General features: G+C 38.1%; 1 protein-coding gene across 4 annotated transcripts in view; it reads right to left on the reverse strand.

Annotated features, from left to right (window-relative positions):
• The window catches only part of LOC138049501 (uncharacterized), a 39898-nt gene that overhangs the window by 4697 nt on the left and 21104 nt on the right, over positions 1-14097 (reverse strand). The window contains exons 2-7 of one of the 4 annotated variants that reach the window (XM_068895790.1): positions 12166-12348; positions 6715-6903; positions 6215-6298; positions 4558-4596; positions 2268-3235; positions 169-282 (exon numbers count right to left, since the gene is read on the reverse strand). The gene's annotated coding sequence lies outside the window, so the exon portion shown is untranslated. Of the gene's footprint in view, positions 1-168; positions 283-710; positions 853-2267; positions 3236-4557; positions 4597-6214; positions 6299-6714; positions 6904-12165; positions 12349-14097 lie in introns of those variants that run through there. The other 3 variants (XM_068895792.1, XM_068895791.1, XM_068895793.1) reach the window with 3 other exon arrangements.

The following is a 14097-nucleotide window of genomic DNA, read 5'->3' on the forward strand; positions in this document are numbered from 1 at the left end:
TTAAAGGAATTTTCAAAAGCCCACAATAGACCCTGCTCCAAAATGGCGGCCGAAAATTTAAATAAGTTGAAATTGTATGATTGGGGTGGAGGCCGTTTCAGAATATGGGCTTCAGTGTTAAGCCTAAGGACCTTTTAAACGGAAAATTAATTCAATTTACGTTCTCACCTAATCTAGAAAACTTGTGCCGTCTTTAAGAATCTTGGGCGAGAATAATCCTCCTAGAATGGTTGTCTGGCACCACTGATCCCAAGCATCTGTAACTCATCCTCCATAGGTGACCTGTGAAAAACAAATATATACTAAAGATGTGAATCCCTGAGTTCCAGTTCTTAACCATGCAAGTAATATCTTGCTTAGTGTGCGTGATCAGTTGTTACTGAAAAATACCAATAAGGTTGTAAAACAGTCTTAAAGCTTGTCCAACTTTCTTGCGTACATTCCATACTGCAAGCAGTCTCTCACTTTTCTTTTTTCCTGTCTCGCAAGGGCGCGATCCTTGCGAGGTTTTTTACGTGTTCCACTCACGTACCCTGCGAGGATCGCATTCTTATTCGACAGTCAAAGAGAAAAATAGGACTGATTGCATTTTCGTGATGCCAAGACCTACAACACTACAGTTGTCTTCTTGCCAAATATATTTCCAACAAAAAAATTTTTCCTCTATTCAAAGCAAAATGAAAATGCACCGAATGTCAGGAGCCTATTACCTGAAGCATCAATTTTCTATATGAGCCCTTTGGGTCAACCCTGTCTCGTATATTTTTATTTTTAGAAGCACATCCCAGGCGGATATTTGCAGGTGCTTGCACCATAGCCAATCATAACAGACTTATGGTCGGCCTTTGATTACATTGCAATGCAGCACACCTGGAACAGGCAGATCTAAAAATAAAAAGATATGGGACAGGGTTGACTCAAAGGTATAATATGTACGGAAGCTCCGGGTAATGGGCTCCAGTTTCAACAATTTTAAAGGAAACGTCCACTAAAACAAGAATGCAACTTAAAATATTTAACATAATGTTTACAATCAAAATTGTTCAAACGTTTTCTAATCAAATCGTTTGTATCCGAAATAAATGAATTTCAAAAACCCTTGTTTTGGTTTTCAAATTTCCGGGGCGCCGCCATCTTGAATAATTGTGACGTGTTACGGTTGCTCTTTTGTATTTGTACAAAGAGCTTTTGTTTTAAAACAATAGGGCAACCATCACACGTCACAAATATTCAAGATGGCCGCGCCCGGGAAATTTAAAAACCAAAACAAGCATTTTTGAAATTCATTTATTTCAGATACAAACGATTCCATTGGAAAACGTTCGAACAATTTTGATTGAGAGCATTATGTTAACTATTTTAAAGATATATTCCTGTTTTAGTTCCCTTTAAGGGAGTGTCTTATTTGAAGGATTGACCCTACAACACCGTTTCACGTAACAGAAATGTTATGGTATCATATGAAACACCAATTATAGCTCAAAAGACGTTATAGGTTACCATAGCAACCAACGAGCAATCCTAATACACCCTTTTCTTTTGTCCTCAAACGCCTACATCAAAGCAAACTCGGTGACTCCAAGTTTTGTTGCTGGGGAATGATTACCAGACAAGGTGAAATCCTCTGAGAAGTTAATAAAATTCTCTGGAACGGATTCAGAGCAGCCTTACAATTTTCCAATTGTGAAGGTAGCAGAGAACTTTTTTAACTTTGCAGCCGAGAATTTTATCTTAGCTTGGTATTGCTAATCTTTTCCCAACAATAAAAATTGGATGTCGCCACGTTCATTTTTGAGATATAAGTGCTTACAGATGAGAAATAGGGTGTATTTAGGGGGCTCTTTTGTTGCTATGGTAACCTGTTACCTCATGTTTGTAACCTATCTAGTTAAGCAATTAATGGTGTTTTATGTGGTACCATGGTATTGCCGTCATGTTAAACAGTTGTGTAGATGCAATCAATCTAAATAGTAAAGTTTTCTTCAAAGTGCTGAAACTGGTTTCGAGCCTCTTAAGGTGTGTTTCACGACAAAGCAAAAATGGGACAAAACAGACAAAAATCTTCACATGAGTTTTGAAAAGAAACAGTTACCTTTCATGCGTTCTGTGAAGGAATCATGGTTGCGTTACCGCGCAGACGAGAACTCACTGTTTCTCAGCAAAAAAATCCTTGAATCTGTTCCGTTCCATTCTTGCTCAGCGCCGTTAATGCAGCTTTATGGTCAAGAATAGTTGCAACTGCCATTTTATAGAACAAACCTTTTTACCTGGACAGTGATAAAGGCGAGAGCATCCCAAAGAATCTGTTCTTCTGCTAAAGACATCTTTTAATTGTCCAGAGCACCCTCTTGATTCGAGCCATTTAACTTGCAATGTTTAATGAACATACAATGTAACAGGAAGAACAGATCAGTTCCATTCATTGAGTCCTTTGATGGGAACAAAGGAGTCCAACAATTTGCCTCGCACTCAACTGTGTGACGTCATAGCTCAGTTAGTAGCGCATTGCACCAGCATCGCAGATGTCATGGGCTTGAATCCCATTGAAGCAGCCTGCAACAACAATTGCAAAAAAAATCCAAGTAACTGCGAGGATCCCTTCAACATTTCGTCTATGGACCGCGTTTCGGGTGCATACATTTCTCTCATTCAATAATACTAATAGTAATAATAACAAGAATACACCTTATTCCAAAGTGGCTGCCATTTTAGTATTCTTTTGTTTCCATGTAAATTGGCCCTTATGGCCTCGTTTTCAAATGTAAAATTTCATAGAATATTTAACCTTGAACGAGGCCATAAGGGTCAATTTGCATGGAAACAAAAGAAAACTAAAATGGTGGCCATTTTGGAATAAGGTTTATAGTAGTGATAACACCAAGTAGATCTTCGTCTAGGTTACCTGTCCAAGCAGAACTGGGCCCTGTTTGTTAAAAACCCCCGATACTTTTTTGGTGTCAATGTGTTACGGTTGCCCTACTGTTCTGAATTGAGGAGCTTTTGTATAATTACAATGGGTCACTTCGAAAAATACCATAATACACTTTGTTTGTCCCCCCAAATTTTAATTAATTTATTTCCAAGACAGACTCTTTCTTACCTGTTGGGAGTGTAGGCTAACGTTAAAATTGTTAAGATTGGTGACAAACCAAATTATTGAAAAAGAGAGGCTCCCAGTAGAATGTGCCAATCAAACGACCACATGACTACACCAACATCCACAAAATCTTACGGTCTAAAAATAAAACACAAACAGCAGTCATAAACATTGTAAACCAACATATTTTATTAAGGGTCTGGAACCAAGATTAATTAAGAAAAATGATCTTATTTTTTAAACCCTTTATGACCTACAGGAGTGATTGGTATGTTAACTCTCTCCACAATTTCAATAAAATATTAGTTAGAGAAGTATTGAGAATGAAGATTACTAGCAGCTTAAGAGGTGTGATCTTAGAATACAAGTTGCTTGGCAACAGGCAAAAGGACAAATGAAAAATCAGACTCCTAGGCAGGAATTGAACCTACGATCTCCATAACACTGGTCAGATGCTCAACCCATTGAGCTACTACAACTCACTGGAGAGCTACAGTTGGTTGTTCATCTAGGTCCTGAATAGACAATATGTCCCACTGGTCTGTGGGCTCAACAAAGTCATGCACCTCAGTTCACACACATACATGATATGATGGAAAGGTGTAATGCACCCGTTAGTAGGATAAGATGTGTTGCTTGGCAATGGGTGAAGGGCCAACTGAAAAATCAAGGTCAGTTGGCAGGAATTAAACCTACGACCCTCCATAACAACAGTCGGATGCTCAACCCTTTCATTGATGATTCCCATGATAGAAATGTTCATTCTCCTACCTAGTACCATAGATTTCTTTGTTGGGTAATCATGAGAAATTGGTGTTGTACAATATCTAGGTCACACCTACATGAAATGATGGAAAGGTGTAATGGGCCCGTGAGAGGGCTGGAATACAAGTTGCTTGGCAACGACGAAAAGACAAGTGAAAAATCACATTTCTAGGAAGGATTCAAACCTACGACTGTTGTAACACTGGTCAGATGCTCTACCCAGGTCTAAGTCTCCAGCAACCTAGCTCTCCAGGGAGTTCTAGCAGCTCCATGGTAAAGATTCCACTTTTCTTAATCTCAGTTCCACACCCTATACTACATAAGTATATATGTGCAAGTAGTTTTCAAACATCGTTATTGTGTATGTTTCCTAGCATATGAAATGCAGAGTCTTTATAGTAATGCATTGGTTTACCAAGTTTATTGCCGCTGTTTGTGTTTTACTGGATTTATAATCAAGCTATGATGGCCAAAGAACAAGAGTTCACATCTTTTTGTCTCAAAAATCTTTTCTACTTCTGCATTGATCAACTGATGTTATATACCAGGAAATTTCTACACCAGTATACCAGGAAATGTATACACCAATATACCAGGAAGTGCATTTACCATAACAGAAACTTGTTGGTTTGAGTTAAACACAAAATTGAAAAACCCTTTGCTGCGAGGTTGTTCCTTATACGCTTAATTCTTACCTTGATGTTCCAATCCAGTGGACCAAACTTCTTTCTTTCCTAAATTATTGTATGGAAGAAGCAAATGCCAATAGACTAATTTTTCAGGGTTGCCACTCATCAGTAACAAAAACCATTCCCTGACTTCTCCCTGACCTCTAAGCAATTTCCACTGACCTTAAATTAGTTGAATAATCACATTTACTTCAGCTTTGTTTGAAGGCCATCAATATTTTCCCCCTTTTATTCAATCTCTTTGCGCCTTTCACAGGATTTTGTGCACAAAATCTTGTGAACTGCTTGCCAAAAATAAAATTCTCTGACTTTGACAATACAAAAGAGTTTCCCCGACCTTGAAAAATTATGTTTTTCCTTGACCATAGCAACCCTGAAGATGCACTCATTAATGTGTCATAATACGTTACCATGGCAACAACAGAGCTGTCTGAAAACACCCTATATTTTGTCTTTCGATCCGTATATCTCAAAAACGAACTCAGTGACCACATTTTTTTTATTGCTGTAGAGTGATTAAAATAAAACTCTTTGCAAAGTTTAAAGAACAAATTCTCTGGAGCAGACTCATAGCCACCTTCAAAACTGGAAAATGCTAAGGTGGCTCTGAATCCTCTTCAGAGAATTTTTTTTTTGAAGTTTACAGAGAGTTTCATCTTAGCCTGCTTATCACTCTTCAGCAAAAAAAAATGGGGGTCACCAAGTTTGTTTTTGAGATATAAGCACTTAAACACGAAGTAAGGGCATTTTTAGATGGTTCTTTTGTTGCCATGGTAATTTATTAAGCACATTTTGTTCAGCAATTATAGGTGTTTCTTATGGTACCATAAAATTGTCGTTAAAACAGTTTTGTAAAGTTGATCCTTCTAATAAGACATTCTGTCAAATTGTTGAAACCAGTTTCAAAAGAGGCTGAATTGTGAGTGAGCATTGACATGAGGAGAAACTGGGGGAAGGGGATCTCTGTCCTCATTTTCTTGCTCCTTCGCAACATTTTGCATCTTTTTACAGCCGGAATCGGATAAGGAGCTGGGCAAGTAGGATGGGAGGAGAGACTGGATAATCCCCTAGCCCTAACCCTAACTCTAACCCTATAGCAATCCAGAAAAAGAAATAAAAACAAAATGGAAACCAAGAAACCACTATTGCTAATATTATCATAAAAAGTTCATTCTAGGCGAAACAAGCCGACAAACGAACGATGCACAAATCAATAGCTTGTGCAAAAGGAAGTAAAGAGAAATGAAAAAAACACTTGGGATCATGAGCCTCTAAAACATGATGCAAATTGAAATGTTGCAATTCCTTTGGGAGCTGGCTGACTTGGTTGTATTCTAACAGCAAGGAAAAATTGGATAAAAGCTCTACAAATGGTTGCCCTCTTACTTGCCAGGCTTTGTTCTTGCCAACGTAAGCAATGAAGGTACATTGATGAAAAAATGACAAGTGACAAGCATGTCAATCATTTAGGACTGATCCAAAGTAGAGATCAAGTCAAGCTAACAAGATATTTTTGCTACATGTACTGTATGTGAAGAGGATTAGTGTCTCAAGGAGTCTGCCAGCTTCTGTTTGGCATGTGTTGCAGCCCCCCCCCCCCAAAAAAAAAAACAAAAAAACAAAACAAAAAACAAAACAAAAACAAAAACAAAAACAAACTCACATACGAGTCTTGTGTTTTAGTTTCATTGGTCATCATTTTCTTGTCCACAGGCCCCTGACCTTGACCCAATGAGATGGCCTGAACCTATGAACATAAAGCAAAACTGTTGCTTAGTAAAACTGTAATTTGAGCAAAATAAAACAAAATAAATCCAAATAAAAAAATTATTGTTTGCGACTCGTTTTGTAATTGCTACGGGCAGCAGTACCTTTCCAAGCCTGAATTTTAGACTACACCTTTCCTTAATCACATTGCAGTTTTAAGGCTCGTCACGCAAGACTCCTCTCCATACTATCCAGTGGTCACGCAATGCTACTTCTGTTATCACCAAAATCCTGCCACGTAGCGAACTTTAATAGGAGATTGCATTTTGTAAATGCAAAAATAATGGCTTGTTAAGACAATGGGAAGGTTGTTGCATGATGACATAAGGCTGGTTGAAATTGGACTAGTGAGTAAAGAAACATTCCTAATCCTTGAGGCTTTACTTTAAGTCTCACCTTTCTCTGTACCTCATTTCTCGGGTAAATCTCTGTAAGGTGTTCATGGCATCTGACCCAGTTGATAACATGAAGATAAGAGGTGTGGTGGGTCCCACAGGAGCATAAAGAGTGTTGAGGTCAACTGATGGACTCTCCACAAACCTTGCCAAGATTTTTGAACACAAAATCCACAGAGGCGAAGGCGACCTGTTTGTAAATATGATTTGAATTTTAGAGAGTTCTTCAATATGAGCCTATAGCAACAAATGTGGACAATCAATAAGCCAATCAAACGCAAGCACAACCACCTGGCTCCGACCACAGAAAAACATGGTCAAAGTAGCATGCGGTTTGTTCAACTTTTAACCTTCCTTTAACTTTCAACCAACCATTTTTCGATAAACCACTTTCAACTTTTCAACCAGCCAAGCATTGAAAAGTAAAAGTCAAAACAACCAAAACCTATGCATCTGGGACAAGACTGCAGTTAAGGCTCAGGATAATAATAATAATAATAATAATAATAATAATAAGCTGGCCCAATTATAAAGCTGGCCCAAAGGGAATACAAACAGAGACATGACAACGTTGCAAAAGTAGTTCATTGGAAATTGTGTGCGAAATATCATCTGGAAAAGAAGGATAAGTGGTACGAACATGAACCGGACAGTGTAAGTGAAAACAATGAGGTTAAACTACTGTGGGGCGTGAACATACAGTGTGATCATGTCATTGAAGCCAGAAGACCGGACATTGTGGTTGTCCATAAACAGGAGAGAAAATGCACTATTATTGATATTGCCGTACCAGTGGATAAAAGAATTAGTGAAAAGTATCAGGACCTTAAAAGAGAAATTGAAAGAATGTGGAACATGAGAACTGTGCAGGTGGTACCAATTGTTGTACATGTAGGATCATTGGGAAGTGTAACAAAAAACTTTGGCAAGTGGCTGGGAAAGTTGAATGTCAAAATTAGTATTTCATTACAACAGAAAACTATGTTACTGGGAATGGCGAGGATTTTGAGAAGGGTGTTGGAGCTCTAGAGTAAGAAGAAAACTCTAAGGGACCTTTGGTCATGGGCTATGACCCGCTCCCTTAGGAAGCAAACCGGAAATAAAGATCATCCAGTTCACAATGATGATGATGATAATAATAATAATAATAATAATAATAATAATAATAATAATAATAATAATAATAATAATAATTTATTAGAAGTACTGTACAGCCTTCTCAAAATTGGCCGGTCGACAGCCCAATGAGCCACCTCCTCAGAAAGCTCAGAAAATGTCAGACACGATACATTTTTAGCTTGAATGTGAAGTCACTGGAGATATTATAAAAGCTTGAAAAAAGTTTGTTTGACATACAAATTCGTGTCCACAATATTTTTTTGCCTCGCGCACATGAAATGTTTATTTAACTAGCATTCCAGTATTTCTTATCAGACTCCAAGCAAGTGTCAATTCCATATGTGAAAGTTCGTCACTTTAAATCCACCAGATTGCACTAAATTGCATCTGTGAATGTCTAAATTTGAAAAAATCCCTAGGGGAGCATGCCCCGAGACCCCCCTAGAAGCTTGCGTCCTTTGGGCACTTGCTTGGGTGCCTTTAGCACCAAACCATGTCCACCTTCCTTAAGACCTGATCCCGAAAAATATTTTGAGAAGGCTGTGGAGGCTCTTCACCTTCTAAATCTAAAGTAGACATTACGTAAAAGTCAATTATTAATCAGCTAAAAGAAGACTATGTACAATACAAATACCCACACCCTCACAAATATGTAAATAAGAATTAGAAGGAAGAAAACTGAAAAAAAAGTAATAATAAATGAATAAACAATCCAAGCGAGCTTTAGCTCTACCGGGGTAGCAGTCATGACCATTCCTAAAGTATTAACAAAAGATATATGGGAGCTAAATGTTTCTAGTATTAGATGGTAACTTATTGAATGATCTTGCATCCAAGTCTTGAAAATTGTTTGATACTTTTGGGACTATCAATAACGGTACACATGAAGACCTTAAATTATAAGAACTAACTTTGCGTAATGTTAACTTAAGGTACTCTGGGGAGTGTGAACTACTTTATGAACTAAACTTAATAAATTAAACTGATCTCCTTTCTCATAAATGGGTAGTCATTTTAGACTAAAGACCTCATTCATACAACTAAATTTATGCATTACAAAAGAAGCACAGGCATATTGAAGTTGTTATAGGCGCTTTACCTGGTAGCCCGGCAGAGGATTCAAAACACCACTACAATAATCTAATTTGGAGAATATAAGACACTCCACTAATAATGCTTTCTTATTACCAGTGGTGCAATATGCCTTAGTTTTCACAACATTCCTAAGGTCGCACAAAACGATGACAGAGTCTTAGTGATATGTTCATTCTGTGACAACTGAAGATTAGGGGAGGGGAGAGTAAAAACACTCCATTCCTTCCTCCCCAAACCCCCAATATATTGCTCTCCAGTGTTAATTTAAGACTTGTGCAAGAAAATGTTGTGCACAAATAGCCCTAGGTTCTCTAGGCAGCAGCAGTATCAAATAACCTGGATGGTGTAGCTAGTAATGTTTAGAATCCTGGGATTACACAGATCAAGCAAATTTTAGATCATAATTTTCACCAAATTCATTGCCTGGCATAATATATTATTCATAATACTATAAATAGCCTGGCATGATTAACTACAGTGTACACCTAATAAATAGCCTGGCACAAATAGTAATGTCAGGCTTCTTACTGGCAGAGCCGGCAAGGCTCTTAAGTGAGTCTGACTACACAAGGCAAGGCTGCTGCCTAAGAAAATTTTCTCCCAACATTACAAGTTAGTAGCCCAGCCATTTTTTCAAGAGCCCAGAATTAATTAATTGATCCAGTGCTACCCCCCCATCCCCCCCCCCCCGAAGTCAAGTGGTCTGCCTTAGTTATAATTAGATGAAAGATGTAAACATGCCACAGATGACTTACCAAAAACTGGTGTGTACCTTATGACAGTAAAGGTTATATATATATAAACAAAGTGAATAAAAGCAAGCACATTTTTCTAATTCAATTAAACTCTGTTTATCTTCAAGACACACTAGGCAACAAATCGCAATGACAGGTCTCTGTGACCAGTCGCTCCATATGTACTACACATACTTGCAAAACAAGTCGCTACAACACGATGTCTGTTCGGTGCAAACGCAGTGATCTCGTATGAAGGGGTATGTGAACTAGTTTTCTAATTCAATATGATGGACCATATGATGCTCTCTCATTGGTTCATTTATATTTTGGCACAGCGACTTGTTGCTGGAAGTGGACACACGGTGCGACAATGCTGCTTTCGCTAATTTTTTGCTGTTGTGATCAGTCACACAAATTCAAACTGGTTTGAATTTGTGCAACTGATCGCAGCGCCACAAGTCTGCAAAATTAACTGTGTCACATGAGGCAAATTGTTGCGACGACTTTTCCACGCAATGTGTTGCAGCAACTTATTGCCTAGTGTGTCCCGGCCTTCAAGATCAAGGGCGATAGTAGTCACAATAATTCTTGATCCTGTCCGTCACCAATCAACGTTCCATGTTGGAATAGTAAGAGTGTACTTCAGAAAATAATTTACCGCCTGTTGGTTTATTTTTTGTCATTTTTTCGCTCACATGTCTTAAGTGCAGGAGCAAGGGTGGCACAGTCAGTTAGTGCACGGCCTTGGTGCATAAGGTCCCGAGTTCGAACCCCGGATCTCACATCCTTGTTTCGACTTCTTTCCTTTCAGTGTAGCTTAAGTAGCGTTAAATACCCTTAAAACGGAGCACTGATGGAAAAGAGGGGGGTAAAATGAGTGCACTGTCGGCTCCGTGGGAGAATACTCTCTAGAGAGTAAAGGAACTTCCGACGTTAAATAAGGTGTACCATAAAATTCCAGGTATTTTGGGGTTACGGAAGAACCTTCAGTGATCAGTGAGATAATACAGCATCGCATCACGGAAATGCTTGTGTAATTATATCACCGAAATGACGACGATCCTTACTCGAGTTCTGAATGATGAAATGAGAAGCAAAAAGTATCGCTTACCTGTTGCGAGAGCCCCATTGCTGCTGTCACCAGGCAAAAAAACCGAGTAAACTTTCAGCAATTAATGCGGATTCGCATGTGCGGCATGTAAAAATTTTGTACGCACAATAGTGCAGACATCACCAAAACAAGTAATATTTTCCTTCAGCATGTCTAGTAAGTCTCTTGAAAGCTGATGGGATGAACATGTTTCCTTTGTAGTGTAACTTTCTGCAAATTCATGTGCGCAAATTTACGGTGGCTCCAACCAGTTTCATTTGAAGAGACACTCTCTTTATAAAGATTGGCTTTACACACTGTATCATGCAAAAGCTGCAATGTACAGTGTAATGGTACCACGTGAAACACCAATTATTGTTGAACAAGATGTGGTCATTATTGTGACGTAATACGTTACCTTGGCAACAGGAAAGCCCAACAAAAACACCCTATATTTTCAGGCTTCAGTTGCTCATATCTCAAAAACAAACTCAGTGACCCCCATTTTTTTTTGCATGAAAGTGATCAGAAGGTTAAGATGAAACTTTCTGCAAAGTTTTAAAAAAATCTGTACTTCAGAATCAGAGCCACCTTAGAAAAATCACAGTTTTAGGTGGCTCTGAATCAGTTGTACAGAATTTTTTTAAACTTTGCAGAACGTTTCATCTTGGCCTTCTGAACACTTTCCAGCAGTAAAAAATGGGGATTACCAGGTTTGCTTTTGAGATATGTGCTACAAAAGACAAAATAAAGGGTGTTATTACAGGGCTTTCCTGTTGCCACAGTGACTTATTATGTCACAATAATGAGCACATCTTGTTTAGCAATAATTGGTGTTTCTTATAGTACCATAACATTTCCAATATGTGATGCAGCGCTGTATTGCCAAACCTTCTTATAAGAACGTTATTTGAAAGCTTTGAAACTGGCTTGAGCCACCTTGACAGCCTTTGCATCCGCTAAATGTACACATGGACATAGCATTTCCATATTTGGGAATCACACTGCGATCCAGTCTCTGTGCGCTAACAGGAGATAGTGCAAAGAAAGCCTGGCCCTTAATAATATTGAACACATTTACAAGTCGTTTATTTGTGGAATTTGCTTAGCTGCCCTAAGTTCTCTCCAACCATATCACTTTTTTCATTGCTTAATCTCCAGCTGAGATCAAATTTACAAGTGAGGCTGAATCACATTGTGATAAGTTCGGCGCCCGTTCAGACTACTCATTCAGAAATTTTGTTGCCCGCGCTAGCAAATAAGGTGCCCCAGGCGACTGGGCGACCGTTAGGCAGCAGCCTTGCAAGGGAATCAATTTGGTCAGTGAATTAGTTAGTAGGTAAAAAAATAAATAGAAAATGTACAGTCCCGGTTATCAGTTTAAAAAGCATAAGATACACAGTAACATTACCTTGTCTTCTCTAAAAGCCTTCACAAACACCAAGCTCTGAAAACTTGTAAGCAGCTACATGTAGCAAAAACTGTCTTGTGGGCCATCACCCTATGTCGCTTCTGTGCTTTCGCTTGTTGCTGTTGTATGGACATCACCTGAGCTTTCAGAGAGAAACAATGGGTTTGGGCAAACCTACATGTACTAGATCAAAAACAGAGAATCAGTCGTTTATATACATCCCTCATCCTCAGCCAAGAAGTTCTTGTGGAAGTTCCACAACAGTGCAAACAAGGGTCAAAGGAGTGAGTGCAGATTTCATCGAACACAATAGCCAAAGACTTGAATGGTCAAGATGAGATGTCTAAAGACACCAAAAGATCAGCCAGGGAAACATTAGAAATGCAGTACTGTGATTTTTAGAAAAGAGAAAGTGAAGAAAAAATGGCTATTGGAGTATAGGTAGCGTAAGATATACTCCACAATGCTCTAACAGATGAATATGACTTGAAAGTGGATTATGAGTTGGAGAAGAAGAGGAAAAAGAAGTGAGGAAAAGGGCAACAAAAAAAGTGGGTGAAACAAAACAACGAAATAATATGATAATGAAGAAGGCTGCAAGGGTAAAAGTCCCACACCGAAAAAGAGGAAATGCCAGACCAGTATAATCGAATTTTCTGAGAAAAGAATGGAAAGAAAAAACAAGGAATATGCTGTTCAGCAGGTCATCAGCAAGAGGAAATCAGAGCTGAGAGCTGAAGAGTTGCATCAACAGCAGCAATTTCAATCTATGTTTCTCCAACAACAGCAACTATAATTACAGCAGCAACAATACAGACAACATAACGGCAATTAATCTATGAATAATAATAATAACAATAATAATAATAATAACAATAATAATAATAATAATAATAATAATAATAACAACAAAAAAAATAATACTTTATTTATACACGTAACACCAAGTAGCTCCTACAGTAAGTGCTCGTTAAAACATGTTCGTGTGTACTAATGTAAAAGAATAAAATTGTACAAAATATAAAAGGATAAAATTAATCAATCAATTAATAAACTCTACCAAAATACTAACTACCGGTAGCCATTAATCTTTGTACAAAATTTACAGTACAACCATTAAAAACTAAAAAGAATTGTTTTCCATTTTCAAACCTCAATCTACACTTCAAGTTATATGAACTTTAAGAGCCCGCTTAAAAGATACAATTTCTTTAGATTCTTTAACCATTGGAGGCCACGCATTCCACAGTTTACCAACCAAAAAGGTAAAAATCGATGAATATACTCCAAGTTGAATGGGGGGAGTTCCAGCCTTGTGCTGAGCCCATGTAAATTGTATTTAACATTGATTTCTTAAGATTGAAAAACTTACTAATATAAGGTGCTCCATGGCTGTACAAGCACTATATAACATAACTAGTGACTGGAATTGCCTGGAGTGCATTGTTCTGAAGACTTGATATTAACTATTTTTAGGAGGTAGTTATATGAAACAGACTTTGGATAGCCTAAGTTAGTTTTTAATAAATAATAATTAGTGTTCTCCATTTTGGTAGTCTCAGCATTACCTATACCCAGCAAAAGAGGGTTGCAATACTCACTATGTGGGAGAACATTGTAGAGACGTACCATTACATACTTCAGAATGAACTTGCGTAGTCTCTGCAAGGCCGAAGCCTTTGCACATGCTTTTTTCAGCTGTTCCTTTATGTGCGCCTTAAAAGTTAGTTTACTGTCTAAGACTATCCCTAGAATCTTAAGTGTATCTTGTGTCGCAATCCTCGCATTGTTAAGATGAAATTCATATTCATATAATGACAGCCCGATGACAACAGCTTGCATTTTAGCAGCATTAATCCGTAAGTAATTCAATCCAAACCATCTACAGTAGATAAAATGCCGAGATCAGAGTTAATAACACACTGCAGGACC

Source organism: Montipora capricornis, chromosome 5, assembly GCF_036669925.1.
Source record: "Montipora capricornis isolate CH-2021 chromosome 5, ASM3666992v2, whole genome shotgun sequence".
Taxonomy (NCBI): domain Eukaryota; kingdom Metazoa; phylum Cnidaria; class Anthozoa; order Scleractinia; family Acroporidae; genus Montipora; species Montipora capricornis.